Here is a 7,647-nt window from a genome sequence, read left to right on the forward strand (position 1 = left end):
GAAACTAGCTTCTGCAACATTGGTTATAGGAGGGAATGGCCGTGACTCGGCCTCCACCATTTCCCAAAATCCTGGTCCCATAATTCCTTCTTCGTGGTAAACAGCTACCTGTTAATGCAAAGTGGATGGTATAGAAAGACTTTGATGAATCAATCTCTACTAAGCAAAACTCCATAAGTAGAACTACTGTCCACCACAAAGATAGCTAACATGATTTACTTGGAACCCAAGTCAACCTCCAAAGGTAATATTCCATGAGTTTTGGTAATGGTTCCAGAAAAGCTAGAGACTGTTAAGTCAGTAGAAATAAGATCTTTTTCACTTCTTCCTAACTTCTTCATCTATTTTAATGGTATTATATTGACCACAACTCATCAATCAATTAAGATTCTCTTGAAGGGTAACTCTCTCCAAATGAGCAGTTACATATATGGGCTTGAGATGGTTAGCTAGGGCTAAACTCAGACGGTTGAAGACCATTTTATCTGAATATACCCTCTCAAGTTCTTTCTTTACAAGCTCAGGCAAACTTGCTCTTCCCAACTCTCATTTTCCTGTTTCCTCAATACTAACATGTGCCATCATAGGTTCTGTTGCCAAGTAATTACCTTTCATCGTGGCAAGTTGATCAGGCTCAGTGCAAAATATGGCAGATATAACATATGTCATGTTTATGTGGAAGTTGCTAGGTTCAGGTAAATCCTCTTTCTTTACCCCCCAATGTGGTACATGAATTCATTTAACCAGGTATGTGCTTCTTTTGGCAACATTAGCTTAGGCAACTTTTCTTCTCGAGTTATACCAAAGTCCTGCACCTATTTTGGGACTTCACAAAAAGTATCAACTAACAAAGGTGAGGGCATTATCCTTTCAGGCGAAATAGTTCCAAAACATATTAGTTATGGACTTCATCTTGGGGTTGGCATCATTACCATATCCTCTTGAACTCTCCTCAAGATTCTGTATTTTCCTAGATGAGGGCTTTGTGGCATATGATCTCCCTCTCATTCTTTTCCTTCTTGGTATACCAACTCTTGCAGTTCATTGAACTGTACATCATAAAACTTTTTCCTTAAAGGCAGCCTTAAAGCCTTCTGAGCAATAGATATAAGTTGGGCATGATTGATAAATAATTGGCACCTCATCCTTGTCTTTCTAAACCTTATCATGAAGTTTTCTGTAGACTCATGTTCATATTGTTTTACCTCCACTAGATCGTTAATGGTCATCTCGGGCTCCATCTTATAAAAATGTTCATGAAAAACCATCTCTATTTGCCCCCAAGTAGTAATGGAATTGGGGGGCAACATCTAATACAACTGAGATGCTAGGCTGACCAACGAGTTCCCAAACAATCTTAACTTAGGATTGTCTTCAAATGCTACACAATGGTTGGAGAACTTGAAAATATGATATCTACATGATACACTGCCATCTTCTCCACTAAAAGTGGGAAACGCGGACATCTTGAAGTTAAGGGGAAAAGGATTCTGCTTATCAATATACTCGGGATATGGCTTCTAGTAGGTGATCCTAAACAGCGGGTGAGCCTAAGGTTGGGCATTTTGGACTATCATACTTCTTAACTCGGCTAACTCATTTCTGAGTTGTTGATTGGCAGTATTCTTATATCAGGTATGAGGAAGTTCCCACTTTGGGCTACGATCATTACCTGAGAAAGTTTCATTTTTTGGTTTGGACTTTCTCCTATCTGGCCCCTTTTCCTTTATTAGCCAATGGTGGTGGCCTATAAGGGGGAAGGTTTGTCCACAGTTGTGAGCTCACCTTTCCCATTGGATTCTCATATTAACTAAGGCATCCCGTTCTTATTTCTTTCTTGCCCACCTTGCCCCCCAATATCTAGTGAAAATAATAAGGGTTCGGGGAATTCTATTTCCCGGATTTCCTCCAATATCGGATGACTAATTCCAAATCCCTCATTGTTTTTTCCCTTATCCTTCTTTTCCTCAAGAAAAGGAAATAGGGGATAACTGGTTCTTTCTTAGGGTTTGCTTCTCTCATCATTTCCCTAGCATAATCATTTTTTGGAGTAGAGTACTCCAGATCTAATCTTCTTTGTAGACTTATTGTTAAGGAACAGAGCCTACTCACTTCTCATCTAGTTTACAGAGTAATCTTTTCCATAGTTTTCAATACTTGTATCATGGTGGCTTGTAAGTTTTCATTGGTCATCTTTCATTCTGACTTCTCAGATGAAGTTTGACTCTCTAGAATAGCTGGTCTTCATAAGGAAGGGAAATCTTCCTGTTGATCTGTCATGCTTAATTTTGGTAGACACTGGGGTGGCCCATATTCTGTGTTCCACTTGAAGGTTCTCTCATTCCTTTTCCTTCTTGGCATACAGGACTAAATAAGCCCCACTGGGCGTGCCAAAACTATGTTCGGGCAAAGATTTCTCTGGAGAAGGATCCTCAGACCTCAGCACAGCTCCCCAAGGGGTTAGCACTTTGGACATGTAGTCTCGCTTGTTGATATGCTACAAGAAGAAAACAAAGTTAGTTCTGAAATGTGTTTTTGTGGGGCCTTAGGTGTAGGCCTTGAGGCTTACAATCAAAACTAACTTAGTGCTAGGCGTGTCACTGCTATCTCAGTATAACAGATGTAGAACAAGTGTGTTTTAAGTCGATTATTGCGCCCCAAGTTTCTCAAACTTCTTGCTATCAAAGGATTGTCATGGATGGGTTAAGTCTACATTAAGTTATTTTTCTTGCCTTGTAAACAAGGACTTTTAATTCATAGTCTTGTATGTCCAAATGAAGGGAGTCTAGTGCCCCCTTAAATGACTAGTTTGGTTCCAGATTACATTTAATGAAAACATATCCATCAAGCTAATCAGATCCAGATGCAAGTGGAGCTCTGAAAGTAGAAAAATAGGTTGAAATAACTTGAATACATGCTGAAGAATGCATTAAGTAATAGATCTACCAATTTAGAAAACAAACAAAGAGCCTCAGGCAAGATTTCACCTTGTCTGGCAAGGTTGAACTTCTTGCAGTCACTTCTCTTTGAATTTACAAGGGTTATATGCTAAAAAGGGATGGATGGTAAACAAGTTTACACGAGAGAATCGATACTACACCTCTAAAGGAGATAACAGAACTTTTAAACTAGATAAAAAATAGCTTTTCATAGAACTATCACTAGAAAGAACTGAATCTGGGTTGATTTCAGCTTTTGGATGCAAATCTGGCTTTAGAGCAAAGTTTGTATGTTTGTTTGTTTGATTGGTTGAGTTTTCTTATCCTTGTTGTCTCTTCTTCCTTTTATAAGCAGTTTGACCCGACTGTTGTAGCTTTTGCTCTTACCCAAAAGCACTTGGAGGGTAGTGAGTCATCAACTTTTTACTTGTAATGCCACTGAAAAATGTTCTTTGGCTGGTAGTAGGTTAGTCTCCATTGCTTGTCATTTTAATTATAGCCACGTGGCTTGTAGCTTGGCTGAAAAAGGCTTTAATTTGCTTATGGACTCAACGGGCTTCAGGCAAGTCTTCCTTTAATTTGGCATCCTTAGGCTTTCTTTTATTTAAGCCTAATATTCAAATATTAACCCAAACAATAGTATATACACAAAAGTCATTATGGTTTGACATACTACTCAATTATGTGTTTGTGTGGACACGCTTATGCGTCTTTTTCTCCACCAATTGCAAAATGGTGTTGAATCAAATTCTCAGATTTCTACAACATGTATATTAAATCAAAGGGTAAATTACACAAAATTACCTCAACTATTGGTGTCACGACACTTTCATACCTCATCTTTTAAAATTGATAATGTTATACCTCGTCTTTAGAATTTGGTACAATGTTATACCTTCTGTTAGACTGCCATTAATTTGTCAATTAAATACTGACATGGCTTGATCCAGACCCCACTTTCTATTAAAAAAATAATAAAATATAAAAAAAACTAAAAAAAAATCATTTAATATTTTTAAATATTAAAATAATAGAGAAAAGTTAAAAAAAAAAAAAAACAAAAACAAAACCTTTCGTCCCTTCCACCCTCCTCCCCCCTTCTCTCTTTCCCCATCTTCATCTTCTTCCCTGTTTAATCTTCAACCAAAAAAAAAAAAAAATTGAAAACCTATCGACCCCCAACCCCCTTCCCCCCCCCCCCCCCCCCCCAGAAGCAGGAGCAGGAGAAGAAGAAGAAGGAAAAAAAAAAAAAAAAAACCCAACCCAATTCGTCCTCCCCCCCCCCCCCCACCCACCCAAAAAAAAATGCGGAGGGTGGATGCGAGGGGAAGACGAACTGGGATTTTTTTTTTTTTTTTTTTTTTTCTGGGTTGCAGGTAGGGGCTCGGTTGGGGGAGAAAAGGGGGTGGGGGGAGGGATGGGGAAGGGATGAAGTTTTGTTTTGTTTGTTTTTTTTTTCCTTCTTTTTTTTTCTTCTGGGTTACAGCAGGTAGATGGGGGAGGAAGGGGGGAAATGGACGAAAGGTTTTGTTTGTTTTTTTTTTTATTTGATTTATTTTTACTTTTCTTTATTATTTTAATATTTAAAAGATATTAAATGATTTTTTTTATTTTTTTAATACTTTATTAATTTTTTTAATAGAAAGTGGGGTCTGAATCAAGCCACGTCAACATTTAACTAACAAATTAACGGTCGGGCTAACGGAAGGTATAACATTGGACCATATTCTAAAGACGAGGTATGACATTGTCAATTTTAAAAAATAAGGTATGAAAGTGTCGTGACACCAATAGTTGAGGTAATTTTATGTAATTTATCCTAAATCAAAAGTACCAAGATGAAATTTGGAGACTAATAAATCCCTACGAATTGATTTCTCCATCAACCTCAGAAATCCACGTAAATTACATAAGATAGCTAGCAAGAATAATTAAAATTTTGGAAGCACCGTCCCTCATAAAAATGTCACATTTTGTGTCTCTGTCAAATAATTCTCAACCCTAACTTGTGAAACACGTTGATGTTTTTGATTTCTGTCATGTCTGCCGCTGCGTAGCATTATCCAAACACGTGATTGCTATGTCCTCAATATATTGGTTTTGGACCTTTTGGGAGAACATGCGATGCTCCTGGTTCAATAAACCGATCAATGACCTAATTTTAATTTTTAGCCGTAAATTTTTTATTAATATTAGTCTTTCCACACGTTTTCCACATTCGACATGAACATACGATGCGCGACTCAATATTTTTTTTCCCAAAATAGTTCTTGATCAAGAGTTTCATTTTAAGATAATCCTCTTAATATTTCTATAATTTTCATTTTACATTGTGTTGTTCTTTGGTGTTTTTGACTTTTAATTAGAATATCTTCTCTAGGCTTTTGTAAGGTGTATTTTACCATGACCTATAATATTCATGTTTCCCATCACGTCAAAGTACCACACCAATAGTCAGATCACACAATATGTTATAACAATCTTGTAAATTGTAAACCACGTACCAAATTCTTTTGTGTCCTTGTATGCAGTGGTGAAGCTAGGATTTCTCGAGAGGAGGGGCGAAGTTAAAAGAGTGCAAGGTTAAAGAAAAACGGCAACAACTAAATCTTTTTATATAGTAATGTCTTCCATAATTAATCAATACAAACAAATTACAATTGTTGCCGGCGAGGTTTCATGTCATGAAAATGTCGCAGAATAGGCTCATTATAAATACAAGCAAATACATCTCTCTCAATGTAAACAATCATGCTATCACTCAACTATTGATCTCCTATTTTGTTACTCAATGGTGTTTTCATAATCTTCATAGCAGAAAAACTCTTTCCACCGAAGCGGTTGCAGCCGGTAACACCAAAGCCAATGTAAGAAGCTTGTACACTAACATATAGCCTTCACACCTCCTAGTCTTCACTAACTCTTTTGCAAGATCACTAATTCCTCTCAATGATGAAAACTCACTATGCATCTTCATATCATGAATGTAATTATTAAGTTGAATTGGAAGATTCATGAGATCCATACGATCAAAATCTTGAGGATAAAGTTGGGCTAAACGAACAATTTTTGCTTCATCAAAAGATGCAAAATTATTAACCGGACTCAAACATGTCATACAAAGAAGCAACTTGGTGTTTACCTCATTGAAGCGCTCATTTAATTCCTTTAGTTGAATAGAGGTCCACACGATAGTAATGGAAGTTTGTGATTTTTGGAGCTTTACGCCTTAATTTTCCAGGTACAAAATGGAAATCCTCCATGTTAGGAATGATAATATCATGCTCCTCACAAAACTTTTCTACATCATGAAACAAGTCCACAAAGTCATCATCATTCAAGGATTGTAGTCTTTGCTTGCATACTTCCACTAACACCATCGCATTCATAATATCTTGATCTTTCTTTTGCAATGCTTGTGATAACTCATTTGTAATTACCAATATAAATCTCATCAAGAAAAGGTGAAATGCAAAATCAAAAGTTTGTATGTCTTTGAATAACCTAGTTGCTTCACTGAGATTTTCTTAGTTGCGATCACTTTTAATCCACTCAACCACCTCCACCACGGCTTCAAACATAACAATAATACTAACTGTAGTACCATAATGTGAGTTCCACCATGTATCACATGGACGCATGAAACTACCTTCTTGATTTAACCCTTTACCCGTTTCAAGATTACCAAGATCAAGAGCTTTCTGAATTTGTTCTTGTTGTTTCTTTCTAAATGCATCACGATGCTTACATGATGATCCAATAAGATTCACCAAGCTACTAGCATTGATGAAGAAATTGGCAACATCTTTATTTTCCTTTGCCACAAATACAAGAGCTAGTTAGAGTTAGTGTGTAAAACAATGCATATAAAATGCTTGAGGGTATTTGTTCAAAATCTATGTTTTAAGACCATTTAACTCACCTCTCATATTACTAGCTCCATCATAGCCTTGTCCTCGTAACTTGGACATACTCAAATTTGTTGTAGCAAACAATCTCTCAATGGCCTTTTCAAGCGAGCTACTAGTTGTAGAGGAAACATGTTGAACACCCAAAAACTTTTCAATTCTTTCTCGTTTTTTGTTCACATAACGCAATACCACTGCCATTTGCTCTTTAGTTGAAGAATCACGTGCTCCATCAACTAAAAGAGAAAAAAAAGGCACCTTCCATATCTTTAGTGATTGCATCTATAGTTTCAATGGCACAAGTACAAACAAGATCTTTTTGAATATCGGAAGAAGTATGCTTAAGATTCTTGGGAGCATTCTCAAATACAATCTTCCTAACTTGTTCATTATGCTTGGAAAGAAATTGCATAAGCTCCAAATAATTACCCCTATTGCTTCACTTCAACGATTCATCATGGCCACGAAAAGGCAAACATTGTCCCAACAACCATCTTGTGCACTCAAGTGAGGCACTCAATAAAGTATGATAATTATTGTGAGCTTCATCGGTTTGCTTAATCACAAATGTTTCAATGTGTTGTTTTTGTGTCATCAAATCTCTAGCCTGTTGTACAACTTTATTATGAAAACTTCCAACACCCCCCTCATGGACTCGAAGATTTTTGGGTCCTTTCTTCCAATTTGTAAACCCTTTCTCAGTGAAGACATCACTTCCAATGCTACCCACTTGATCGAAATCACATTTGAAAATATAGCAATAACAAAAAAATGCAGCATCTTTTGATATACTATACTCC

The 7,647-nt window shown here is 36.8% G+C and overlaps 1 pseudogene; it reads right to left on the reverse strand.

Moving 5' to 3' along the window:
- Positions 1 to 5,593: 5,593 nt before the first annotated feature.
- On the reverse strand, positions 5,594 to 7,442 carry LOC148690839 (uncharacterized; annotated as a pseudogene).
- Between the last annotated feature and the right edge of the window lie 205 nt (positions 7,443 to 7,647).

The sequence above is a fragment of the Pyrus communis genome, chromosome 15, assembly GCF_041283825.1.
Source record: "Pyrus communis isolate YQ-2024b chromosome 15, ASM4128382v1, whole genome shotgun sequence".
Lineage (NCBI taxonomy): Eukaryota > Viridiplantae > Streptophyta > Magnoliopsida > Rosales > Rosaceae > Pyrus > Pyrus communis.